This window comes from Stegodyphus dumicola, chromosome 2 (assembly GCF_044657685.1).
Source record: "Stegodyphus dumicola isolate Sdum_Otavi_A_Nest chromosome 2, ASM4465768v1".
Classification (NCBI taxonomy): Eukaryota; Metazoa; Arthropoda; class Arachnida; order Araneae; family Eresidae; genus Stegodyphus; species Stegodyphus dumicola.
In genome coordinates this window covers 68,515,330-68,528,937 of record NC_140769.1, presented here as the reverse complement: position 1 = coordinate 68,528,937, position 13,608 = coordinate 68,515,330, and the positions used below count along the sequence as shown (strand labels likewise).

At 32.2% G+C, this 13,608-nt stretch overlaps 1 protein-coding gene across 1 annotated transcript in view; it reads right to left on the bottom strand.

The window, feature by feature from the left end:
• The window catches only part of LOC118203984 (protein singed-like), a 139,210-nt gene extending 126,202 nt beyond the window's left edge, over positions 1-13,008 (bottom strand). The window contains exon 1 of the mRNA XM_085810749.1: positions 12,854-13,008. The gene's annotated coding sequence lies outside the window, so the exon portion shown is untranslated. The remainder of the gene's footprint in view (positions 1-12,853) is intronic.
• Positions 13,009-13,608: the final 600 nt, after the last annotated feature.

Below are 13,608 nucleotides of genomic sequence, written 5' to 3'. Positions count from 1 at the left end.
TCCCCAAATTTATTCGAAACGTAATATACTTCTTAATAATACAATATTTTTCCATTTATATCTTTTTACCGAAATATTAATGCAGAAACATATGCAGGAAATTTTAAAACTGAGATTCTTTTTGAGATGAGTTTTAACATTAGTCAACAGCAAAGACTTAACTTCCTGTTTTGTCAAAAGCAAACATCTTTAAATAAAAGGGGCGAAATATTAGCATGAATTTATACCTCTTAAACTTTTCATATAATTTATTTATTTCGTAATTTTTAATATTTAGTTCTTATTTAATGGTTAATCCGAATTTTTTTCAGAATTTCTAACTTTTTTCAGCATAGTTTTTTTTTCCTGCTTTCATTGTATTGTTCAGTGTATTGAACGCGAGACTAAAACAAATACATAAGCATTGGGTTAATAAATATTGCTCGATTGGCAAGCTAAGATAAATTATTCTGAGCTTTCTAATCAGGTTAAAAGCTTGAAGTTAAGGTAAGTATATCACGCAGGTTGTGTATGTGTCAAGTACGTTCAGTAGATTAAGTGTATCTGGTGCGCTTTTTATTTTGAGATACTTTCAACATACGACGGATTTACGGAAAAGAATTTTAACTTACCTTCTGACAAGTACCTTTCGACGGCGGACTTACTTATTGTAAATCTAGTAGCATCTATATATAAGGAAGTGCCTCGAGTTAGGACTCGCGGCCTCTTGATCTTTAAAATACAACTCTACAAATTCTATAACTTGAGAGATTCTTCTCTTTTAAAGTTTTAGTATTCGTAGCAGAATAGATATCCTGACAGTAAAGGATTTGCCTACGGTTATATTGCAAAGAAGTTCAGATGAAGAAAACAACCTTTCACCTCTGCCATCTATTTCCTTTGCCCTGAAATATGTTGATTTTTGCCCCAGGGAAGAAGTTGAAGATGAAGAAGGAACTTTGTGTTTATTTAAAATTACTCTGCGAAATCAGTTGCATTTTAGCTATAAAGTGGGAAAATTGACAGTGATGGTTTTATATGAAGTTATGTGCTTTACAATTTTGCATTTCAGTTGTAATTTAAAAACATTTTAACTACAACTGAAATGCAAAACTGAAACTGCATTTTCAGGTTCACTTATAATATTAAACACAACTTAAGTAAAGTTTAAACCAAAATTAAAACTGAAATAAGAGTTATATTTATAATTCCATCTGTAATCATAGCTCGAACTGAAATTAGGTAATTTAACTTGTTAGCCTAGCAGGGCTATTAATTTCGTTTTGGCATTTTGCGTTGTTCATTATAAATATCGGCTCAGTTTTCAAATTGTTGCAAACAAATATTAGAGCCCTGTGTAATATTTAAAGAAATTAAATAATGAAGTATCTGCATAAATGTATGCATGTTTCTTCCATTGTGACAAAAGCAACGGTACTAGAGCTATCACATTTTGAATAACGTAATCTTCCACTGAATATGGACATCTCGAAGCCCGAATTTGGAATTTGAAATTAGTTTTATTATCGATTTCATATTTTGTAAAACTTTAACGAATTTTTGATTAACAAACTCAACGATTTCAAAGCGAGCAATAGCAATACTGTACCGAAAAAAATACATTTTTATCCCCAGTGTATCGGAAATTCTAAAGATATGCTCATTTTAAAATTATTTTGCGATATTCCCGTCGAATTGAATTTTATGGTTTAAGTGCGAAAACCATGATATTTAATAAATAAAGGCAGCACACAAAATGTTAAAAAAAACGCCCTTTTGGGCGCAATGTAAAATCTGAAAGCATTCAGATTTTTCTTCCAAATTTAATCTGTAATTGCTTAAATTCCGTTCTAAGAACTCATTACTGACGCAATAGTAACGTATTATTTACATAAAGATTTGGGCGTAATATCCTAATTAACAATATGCGGAGTTGCGCTATTAGAGGAAGCAACTTTCATCTACTGAAATAGGAGTGAAGGGAGTTTTGAATGCAGAACGTTAAATAAAACATTCAAATATGTAGCGTTTCGTTTTTCTTAAAGGATAATTTCAATTTTTCTATATTTCTCATTCGTATGACAAAACATAAGCAATGAAAAGGAAAATTCTCACACATCTAAAAAAAAAAAAAAAACTAATGGGAGTCTGAAACGCGAAGTATAGAAAAGAAAGAAACAGGTATATTTCCAGAAGGAGGAGAAAGTACAATCACTGGTGGAACAGGGAAAAAAAAAAGGTTAAGATCACAGTCGTCTGTGTTATACTTCCCACCGAGCCCATTGTTTCACTGGGTAGAGTTATGATGTTTGGAACACTTTCCCAAGAACTCTCCAAATATGCTTAAAAAAAAAACGTCTTGTCAATTGGCTATTTCTGTCAAACGAACTGTTTCACAGGCATTGATGGTTTCAGGTACTGGTAAAAGTCATTGTCCTATTGATGCATTTGGAAAGGAAGTCATTTTAATTTACTGTTCTCCAAGATGTATCAAATAGGAACCTATGATCTCATGTTAAAAACTTTTTCACACTTCGAAAGTGCGGTATTGTTTTCACTTAACATATAAAATCCTGTCCAGACAAAACTGACAAGTAAAAAAAGAAAGAATCCAGAAGCAAGTGTGGCCAGTGTAAGAAATATAAGCACTTTAATTTATTTTTCGTCCGCTTCTGCAGGTAGTCAGTTCTCAATGTGTTGTCATTCGGCAAAACATAAGATTTTAAAATTAATTATCAATTTATTCGGTTTATCACTGATAAACAAGCAAAGCGGTTTAAATGAAATGTCTATATCTACTCAGCATCCACAAATGGGCAGTAATGTTCACGGTAAGAAATTAAGCAATGTCTCACGTAACGTAACGTTCACGTAAGAAATTAAGCACTCGCAAGCTTTTTGAGCCACTGTCCTCTTGTTTGAACGATATTTAATCAATATCTATTTTAATTAATTTATCAATTAGTTGTATATTAAAATAGTTATCATTAATGATTTTTTTTGAATAAATTATAAATACAAATAATAAAAAACAAGGGTTTTTTTGTAATAAAAACTGTATATACGTAGGGTCATACAATAGTAATAACAATAATAATAAATATAATGCACTGCCTTTAATATTAAAATAATAACAATCATGTTTAATGGAAATAGAATTTTACAACTGAATAAGGAATGCAAACTATAATGCTATTATATATGTAATATAGTCAATCACGTTGTTGATGAATTATCTTTAAAGTTATTACCAAAAATATTGCCAATACTGCTGCTCTTTTGAAATCTACAGCCCCACATACCCTCTTCGTGTTGCCAAATTCCTCACACGGGTAATACAAATATATCAAGGGAGAGAGCAATTGTCCACTATGAGAAAAACATTTCTCCGGTGTAGACATTCCCAATACAACAATAATGATGATGATAATGTAGTTAATAATAATAACAATAATTACAAACATTTCAAGGTTATTAACGCCTCTTCAAGGTTATAACGGTATACATCTTTCCGGAAGAGGACTGAGAGACTTCTAAGAATTAATTACAGTTCACTTTCTTTCCTTTTTCTGAATTTTTTAAAAATTTCTTTTTCATCTCAAATACCACCTACCACAGTGCAGACTGAGCATCAGCAAACATACGGCTGTGGGCGTCTTTTATTACTGTAATCCCCGGTATTCGAAACGTCTTGCCGTTTGCTACCCTTGGGACACTTTCAGTTCTCCTTGAACTTGAACATTTGAGATCAGCTGTTGACCCACGTGCTCGGGTGACAGTTTAGAAGGCAAACGTGTGTCTGATGAGGCAAGGAGAGTTATCCACCCGTAAGATTTTTGCTGTTTATCTCTTTCATTGCTTTCATTTTAGCTGGTGAGTTATGGAAGTTCGTCGTGAAAAATCTTCATGTTCCATACGTGTAAATAACCTGAAGTGGAATTTGTTTGAATAGTTGAAAGAACAGTTATTTAAAGATTAAGAATTTAACTTCCTTGCTTTTCACTACAGCTCCCGTCATCCTATAATTTAATTTATCGGCTGCTTGGCTTGAAAACGCTTACAAGTAGGCAATCACTATCAGCTTTGAGCTGATAAAGAGCTGCGTCATTATAACGCATGGGGCATGGGATTAGAATTAAAAATACGTGCTATGACAGCTTCTGCGTGAATATATCAAAAATTTAATTAGTATTAAAAATTGTTTTTATTAAAAACAACAAAAACTTACGCTAAACAATTTTAAGATCCATATGCAGCACTTATACAGAAGCCAATCTTCGGAAGATCCAAGTAGCTCAACTCGACATATAAAAAGATAACAGATTTTCTTGGCATATTAAATGTAATGTAATGCAAAAAGTTCTCAAATAGGTACCAAAATAGAATTTACGCAAACAGAGCTGTTAAATGTTACATAATTTTGCAGAATGTGAAAACGCACTTATCAGAATACAGAGACACAAATCATTCTTCTTTGACTAGTTTTCTTATCTTTCCAATGTTTCATGACTAGAAAATTCTATGATTGATATTCCTGAAATTATATTTAAGGCTCAGTACACTGTATCCTCACTTATCGTGGCTATGTATCATATTGTACTGATCTTAAATTACTTTAACACTTTAAGGCTGTATGTTTCCATCCACTTTCCTATGCAAACATCATCGCCATAAATCTATGCAAAAATTAAATATATTGCTATATTAAACAAAGGAAGTGGGATCTGAACTGCCAGAAAATGTGCATATTATCTGCTATTCAAAAGGTATGTAAGTATATACTTAACAAGGAACTTCAAAAGCCGATTTTACATAGTTCATTCGACAAATAAAGTTAGTAAAATACAACCTATAAAACAGTAAGTATAAAATTATGCGATATCACTTTCAAAAATAAAATAGACGCTGTTGTAAGCATGCATATATAGATTGAAGCAGAAAAACTTGACTGTTTTTAAAGTAAAACGCTACAGGCAATAGAAATAACTCGTTTTAATTCATTTGCAAGTTTAATGTTATCATTACTGGAAGAATAAATATTGAAATTACGTCAGTATTAAATTCTGAAAATGGCATCCTTCAAGTGTCGTCCTCGTCGGTCCACATATTGCTGGAATCGATTAGCGAAATTTCTCATAACGTTTCAACATTTTCTCTAAATGGAGGCTTCCACGTCAGATAATTAAATGTCCTGGACACATTTTCTTTAGCCACTTAAATCGAATACCTAGCCAAGTGAACAGTTTTCATGTGCCGTTGAAACCACGGGTTATTTTGGTTTAAGCACTTTCTGGGAAGTTTTGGGTCAATGAAGTGCAGTTTCTGCATTCACTGTACTGTCTAATTATCTTACTCAAAGAAATATCGGCCGATATCCCAAACATTGACAATTCAAACACTGACATCGTACTGTAACCCGTTGTGAGTATAGTAGATGCTCATGAATTTGTACGAAACTGTGCTGATTGCCTTCAGCAGCTTGTGGACCGAGAAGGACGATAGTTGCAAAATGTTTGCAGAACTTAATTTTGGTAAATTTTTATTTACATTGATTTTTATCTACATTAAATTGCGATGCTACAGTTTGAATAAAAAGTAGTTCTTATTTTTTGTGTTATTTCGAAAATCATTGGATTTTTCTCTCCCCCCTGTATATGTAAATCAAAATCACAACATGTCCTTCTATACACATACGTTTATTTTCTTAATACACTATACTACGTTAAGCTTATTTGACCCCAAAGCAGTTTTTGTATATCACCCTAAATTTGAAACTTAGAACTGCACCAGCCAAGTGAGGGTAAAGATCGTACTCATGGAACTTGCTTCCTACTTCGCCCTTTCGTACAGCTGCAGGGAAATCCACCTAGTACTCAGAGATTCTGTTTAAATTTATAAATTTTGGCAGCTTTGCAAATGTAAGGTTGCTATTCTTGACAATACGAGGGCTTGCTCTTAGTTAACGTAAATTTTCATTTACCACCTTTTTTATTGATGATATTTCTTTTCTGGATCTTATTTCTTAAAAGAATTCAGTCAAGCCATAACTTGAATTTACCATTCATTGAATGTAACAGAGTATCGGATCCATCCCACGAACGCTGGAAAATACTCCGGAACACAAAACAAAAGAAAGAGCATTTCACATCACGAAGTTAAATTTTTCTTTCAGCTCCTTATGAAGAGGAAAACGACTGCTAGTTTCATCATCATTACGAGTGGAAAATGTGCTCTTCCTAGTCTACTTAACCGTATCAGAAAAATATAAAGTACTATCTAGAGAGTTATCGTATTCTTCCATGCATGCTCTCGCAGCGTATTTGATTAGAACTAGTGTATAAAGTAGAAGATTCGTATTCCTAGGGACAATAGAATCAATTTTTAACTTTTTCTCCCACCTGCGAAAAATATATTGGTTTCTAGAATAGCACGCAAACTAAAGTATGATAGTCGAATCCTCATCTTCACATGAATCTAGTCGACTGGATCTCGTGCTTGTACTCAGTCGCTGTTTAAGTGAGACAGAATGTGAAGAATTATCGTACTAGCCTTCTTGTGTAACTGGTGGGGACGTAAAGCCAGCAAACTGAAAGATCAGTTGTTCGAATCCTAGCGAGGGACAATGTTGATTTTTCATATTTTGCGGCTCCTAAAACCTAATAGTCTGTATAACTTGTGTAAATAAAGGTATTTAATTGGTAAGACCTACAGAGGTCTAGTGACAAAATCCACAAAATAGCAGACATATTCTGATAGGGAAAAGATTGCTGTTTACTATTATCATTACATCAATCATTGATTCAAGTTGTATTTTATCGAATTTGAGAGTTCTTCATATGGTAGCCAAAAAGATTAAAAGGAGTATTTGATATTGTTCAAAACATAATTGCATTGTTCTTTCTCAAAAGGAATAAAATTACTTCATATACGAAATATTAGATTTTCCTTGTTTGATATTTCAATGAATAAACAATAACTAAAGCAGGAAATTCCGAATACATTCATTTCGTTTTCATTCTTGAAAGGAAAATAAAAAGGATATTATCACAGTTTCGTTTTTATTCTCACACTAATTTTCACCAATATTATTTAACTTCCAGTATCGACATCTTATACAATGCACTTTTTTACAGCACTGCTGGAGATGCCATGATTTTAGATATTACGCCTGAGCTTCATATAAATAACACTTCTATAATTAATACTTCATATAAATAACACTTCTATCAACAGAAAAATTATTTGCCAAGTGTGGAAATCCTTTGGTGGTGAAGAATGAAATCAGAATGCACTTAGTCACAGATGATCTGATTATTTCAAAAGATAGAACTTGAAACTTGAAACGTGAACTTGAAAAAACTCCCCGGCCAAAATGCGTGAACTTTGAAAAAAATCCCCGGCCAAAATTAAAATTCTTTTAAAATTATGAAGCCCAAAACAGCAGCTGATAATTGTACAAACGTTTCACCGTAAAAATAATTTTTGAACATGTATAAATACGGTGTATTCATATTTTCACATTGTAGGAAACAATGAAGCCCTTCTGAAAATGGAGATTATTTATTTACACAGAAATATACATTGAAATGGATTTTTATTCTCGAAGATACTCAAACACCGTGATTCCTAAGGAAAATTTTAGTAACTTGGCCGCAAACAAAGCGAAGTACTGGATTTCTTTTCCGAAATGAGATTCGCAAACACTCGGAATCGCTCATCCATAGTTACATAAGTGAAGGAAGAATCAGTCTCTTCTCAAAACTATCTGAGAAGAGCAAACTTTCAGATGTGAATTTTCTTTGCTAGTTAAATTTAACGAAGAAACATTTTCCCAACTGTAATACCGACGGATCTACTCATCATTGTTTACTAAAAAAGGCTATTTCTACAAATATGAAATGTGACCCCACTGTCATTTGAAAATTACAGAAATATTGCTACAGAGCGAACAAAGGCACTATAAAAGCAAACTTTCAACCATGAATTCTTTCTTTAATATAAACTTCGTATTTATTGGATGGTAAAGTTTAAGTTTTTAATTAGATTTTAAATAACCTTCTTAGGGACTGAAGCGAAACGTTTGCCTTATAAAATTTTTGAAGACTTAATTTTCTCCATTACTCTATTAAATATTCTCACTTATAGGCACTTATATATACTTATGATTTGACAAGACCTGTCTACATTGTCGGATGAATATCCATAAGGGAAGTCTGGTTGCATTTAATGTAGTATTAATGCTAAAGAATGGCCCATTATATCATCCTGAACAGCGATTCCTTAACTGCCCATCTGTTAATATTTGGTGCTCATTTAATGCGTGCTAATGACCTAATGAATGCTTATTAATTAACATTTTCAAAAAGTGCTTTACGTTAAGATAAACCTCAGATAATTGAAACAGCGAGTACTGAATCAGCAAGTACCAGAGCACGATTGCATACTGATTCAAAATCGTTCAGTTTTTTTTACAAGTAGTTCTGTTTTAATCTGAAAGAGGATTATCTTAAACCACATAGATTAGTGACAGCAATCGGAATGAAAAAGGCAACTGGATAATATGAGTGTTGACTACTGTTTAGTAGCGTAAAAGATAAAGGATATTAAAAATGGAAAGACTAAGTAATTGCTTAATAACGCTGTGATTAGGTGCGGTACAAATAATTTTGCCAATGAAAAGGTATGTGTGAGATAGAAATAGGTAAGGAAGCCCTCTCTTAAAAAAATTAAACTTTCATAGGTAGTGTCTCTGAACTCAATTAAGAACTTAGAAAGCCGAATTAAATTACTTTCTTTCTATTAAGAATTGAATTTAAAAGGAAAAGTAAAATCACACTTCATCCATCAATAAGCACTGAGGTTAGGTTAGGTTATTTTGTAAATGACATAGCACTCGAGGGTTATCTGCCTAACGACAGGGATCCTTCTTGAAGGACTTTCTAAGGAAAAGTGGCTTGTATTCAAGTTACACAAGGACAAAAGGGCAAAAAACACGCATGCAACATGCCTTGGTTTGAACCCGAGTCTAACTTTCAGTATTCACGGGTCTCAAGCACGGCCACTCAGAATAACCTTCTCAGAGAACTATCTACAGCCTAGTGTAGTTTTGCTTTCCCCCCACCCCGACGCCAATTAATGCTATGTCAAGCAACAAAAGTGACGTTTCTCGAGATCCTTCACCTGCATTTAGATTCTTTACTTTCATTATTCACACAATCTGGACCTAAATCATCCACCTAGCTTGAGCCTGGATCCTCCGCTTCGATCATCCCTACAGACCCTAGATCCTTCTTTTGAAACATCTACACAGTCTGCAGTAGGATCGTGAGACTCGGATCATCTACGCAGCCGGGTATTGTCCATTCGTTTGAGATTCTGATTAGTAATGAAGAAGCTGCTATTTCCTTCTCATTATGTATTTGCCGCTGAATTTTCCTTCAAGGAACTCGACTTCAGTAATTATTTTCACAGTGTTCCATTGATTTTATTCAAACTTTTAGCTTTAGGTACAACAGTCAACACTTTCCTATATTTCATTTATTAAAGCATAAAATTGCATAGAAGACTCCAAATTACAAAGAGCTGTTGAAAGTGCAATCTGAAAACTGCAGATAGTAGTATAACACCTCAATCATTACCATTAAAGAATTTTTAAATTATAGAAAGTAAAATATCATAAAAATGAAGAAAACAAATTATACTGTACGAAATATATGACATATAGCTAGAAAATGTTTTATTAAGTACGAAAAGCTGCACATCGTCTTTAAAATCCTCAGTTAGATACATTATATATTAAATAATTTTATAATTGTATCAATGAGATACATTACCAAAAAAAATAAAGATTTAATTATTAAAAGGAATGTGCTTATTGTTTTTATGTCGCTCATTTGTTAATCAATAAACTAATTAAATTTGATATATATATTGAAAATATTATGCTTGTCAAATGGCAACACTGACTACGTTCGAGGGCGTGCAGAAGATAAATTAAAGATCTTTATTTTCCTAATGGCAACATTTGCCAAGCCATGCGGATGATAAATGTTGCTTTTTTCTGTCACTTTCCCAAAATAAGATCGTGTCTAAGGATTTTATTTTACTAGGATATGATTTTAAATGTAACCGAAAGCAATGAAACCTCTTACAGATGTTAAAATGTAATTTAATATTTGTTTCCAAATTTTAGTTAAAGACCTAAAATGGTTTTAATAAGGCAAAAGTTACAATGTGCCTATTATAGTCTGTTCCTTTAAAATAGCAAGTTCAAGATTATTTTCTGCCGTCCAGCTTTTCTCGTAACCATAGGAACGACAGCTGCAGCAGACGATTTGAGCGGCTTATTTTATTATTTTTTTCCTCGACTTATTTTCGTCTAGCGTGTTTTGCTTCATGGAAAGCGCCCGAATGAATTACAATCTCAAATCAGGAGGAGAAAATGCCGACAAATATTATGATCGCAAATTGGGAGGACTGGCAATTGTCTTGAAGAGACCATTTTAAAGAAAGAAAATATAGTTTAAAAGTTAATTCCAGAAATTCATGATACAGAACATGATGTTATAACAAATGGAAGAGAAACATGCCAATGTAAAATTTAAATAAAGGGGGAATAAAAACGCAGTCTTAGTTTGGAGTTGATTTCGAATAAAACTCCGTTGATTCGTCTCGAAATTGGTACAGTTTTATTCAAAATTTAAGCCAAATTAAAGTTACCTTTTTAAATAATGTCACACATTTAAATATAGCTGTTCGAAACCAAATAATGAATGGCGGAGAGAGGGCTAAAAAATTTCTCTATAATATTACTCTAGCAAAAATATTTAAGCTACATAAAGACGTACTGAAGAAAATATTTAATTATTCAAGATATAAATGTACATTTGTATTCAATGAATCGTTTGCGAATGTTCAACAAATGCGATCATCTGCAGTTGTTGAACATTGTAAACAAATTTACGTCTTGCATACATCCATCATTTTAACACTGCTGATCCATGCTTCGTTCAAAGTGATTTTTTTGCATTAAGAATGCTTGCTTTCTTAGATACAAAATGGCAGTAGTATGTTCGTTTGAATTAATATTTATTTAATAGATTTTAAGTAAAGATAAAAAAGACAATTTCTGGTATTTTACAAATTAAAAATACATTCAATACTTTTTTTTTTTCAATAAACAGGCTGTCGAATAAAAAACTCAACGAAATAATACAGTAATTATAAAAAAACAGGCGTCTGGTTCCAAACGTAAAATTCAAAGGCGAATAGATAAGTTATGTTTGTAAAGATATTTGTATATAAAGTAAATTAACTTTCATATAATGTCATTACCACAATAAACAAAACGAAACAAAAAAATACGTATCGTTACTAGTTAGGTTTGGTTCTTTACCATTTCCTAACAGCAGACACATTTTCATTTGCGGAAGACCAGAAAGAAATCACTTTCATTATTTGAAGCATTCTGACTGTCGAGTGTTCATATTACCATGATGTAAAAGTTCTGTGTGACACGTAGATTAATTCTTTACCTTTTTTCAGCAAATCTAAAATTTGATTAGTTTTAATAATGAAATCTGTAACTCTTTTTTACTATCTAACTACTCTACATGATTTTAGATAATCATATTTTTCGGAATAACTTTAGAATGGAGTTTTAAAAAAGACAGCATGTTAGATCAGAATAAATCGTTGAACAGAGATTTGAGCCTTTTCAAAGTTAGAAGCCTAGTCCCTCAAATTTTACAACCCATATATTACTTTATTTTTGCATTGATCATGCATGTAGCCAAGCAAATCGCTAATTAAGATAGCCGTTGTCATTGTACTTCCAGTAAATTCTATATAATCATCCACACTGCTGGTCGAACTGCTTGTTCTTACACGAAGCATTTCTTAAAATACGAAGCATATCTTAAAATAAAAACACATGTAGTTAGGTGCAACGGGGCATTGTGTTTAGCAATTTAAATACAATTTATGTGCATCAGAATAACTTTTATCCTCATTTTATTTATTAATTATTTATCTATATTACCTTTCGAATCAGAGCCATTTAAAGTGCTTATCAGTCTAAAAATTACGAATTAAAAAAAAAATTTGCTTTCATTTTAAATCATCTAAATAACAATTAAATATGTTTTAAAAATAATTTTTTATTATATAAAACAAAATCAGAAGATTCTATGCCGAATATGTAAAACAATGTTAGGAAACATTTTTTTTTATTAATTGCAATAATAATGCAAATGTTCATAAAAATTATTGATTGGATATATTGTAAATTAAATGAATTATATATATACATTATTAAAACTAAAATAGAAATTAATAAGTGGATTTTTTATCTTTAGACCACTTTTTAAATCAGCTTTTTTAAGCAACAGTGCTACATCTGAACGATAAATTAAAGATCGAAAGGCAGTACTCTGGAAATTGGCTATTAGACAGGCCATGAGAAGAGAAATGAAAGATATCATATCTTATGCAATGGCAACGATTGTTGGATCGTGGGATTAACAAATGCCCTGTTAGTGTAATGGCCACAAAATTTGAAAATAAATATGTCGTTTTCAATCTAAAGACTTTTAATATCAATATATCAGGCTGATAACTTTTTATAGACATTTACATCATTGACATAATTAATAAAAAGTGTCCCTAAAGCCATTACGTACGCAAGTTACAAAATAATTATTTGATTATTTGTACTGCATATGTTACTCTTTTGTAAATGAAATTAAAATATTCCTGTCGAAACATAGTTAGATATTTTTAATACAAAAAAAAGAATAAGTAACGAATATTCCAATACGATCTTTCTGAAAATTCACTCTTGGTAAGTTTTTAACAAATGATGAAATAAACTTACCTCAACGTTACGGCGAAAACAATCGAATCGAGAAAATTTCTCAGAGCTTTCGAAGATTTTAAAGCCGCTTTGCCTCTACTAGTGGAACACAAAATTTTCCTAACGTTCCCGCCGCTTACGCTAGAGATGGTCTGACAGTTTACAATCCAGAACTCCACTAGTTATCGTGAGCGCAGGTCACATGACCATGACCATCCAATCAGGACGAGAGACGAGCTGAACCGTTTACTCTCCCTTGTTTTTCTGATGGGCTCTTATTTTGAAGGCAGTTTTTCCTCTTCCGGTAGAATTCGGAGCACTAATACGAATTGTTTTGTTTTTCGCAATTGGGTGGGGGTGATTTTTACATGACGTGCATCTTTTTACCGCGATTTAGTTTAAGAATAAAGAATTAAAGCATGGAACTGTTTATCTTGTCGCGAGAGGATCTGCAGACATTTCTTTGAAAATTTGGTAATTTGACTGTCAAGAAAAACAGAACGAAGTTTCGGTCCTTTTGAACGCATGATAAATGTGACGCTTATTTTGAAAAGTCCGTTTCTTCCATTTGTTTTCAAATATTTAAGATGTGCTCCTAGTTTCACGTTTCCCACAGGTCGTTCTAGTTTTATCATAAATTATCCGCGTGCTTACTTGGACCAAAATAAATAATTGACCGCTTATCTGCTTGTAATTCGAATCTTCTCCCTCCCTACTTCATTTATCATCTGAAGAAGAACCACATAAAGGGAAAATGCAATAAATTCATTGTTAGG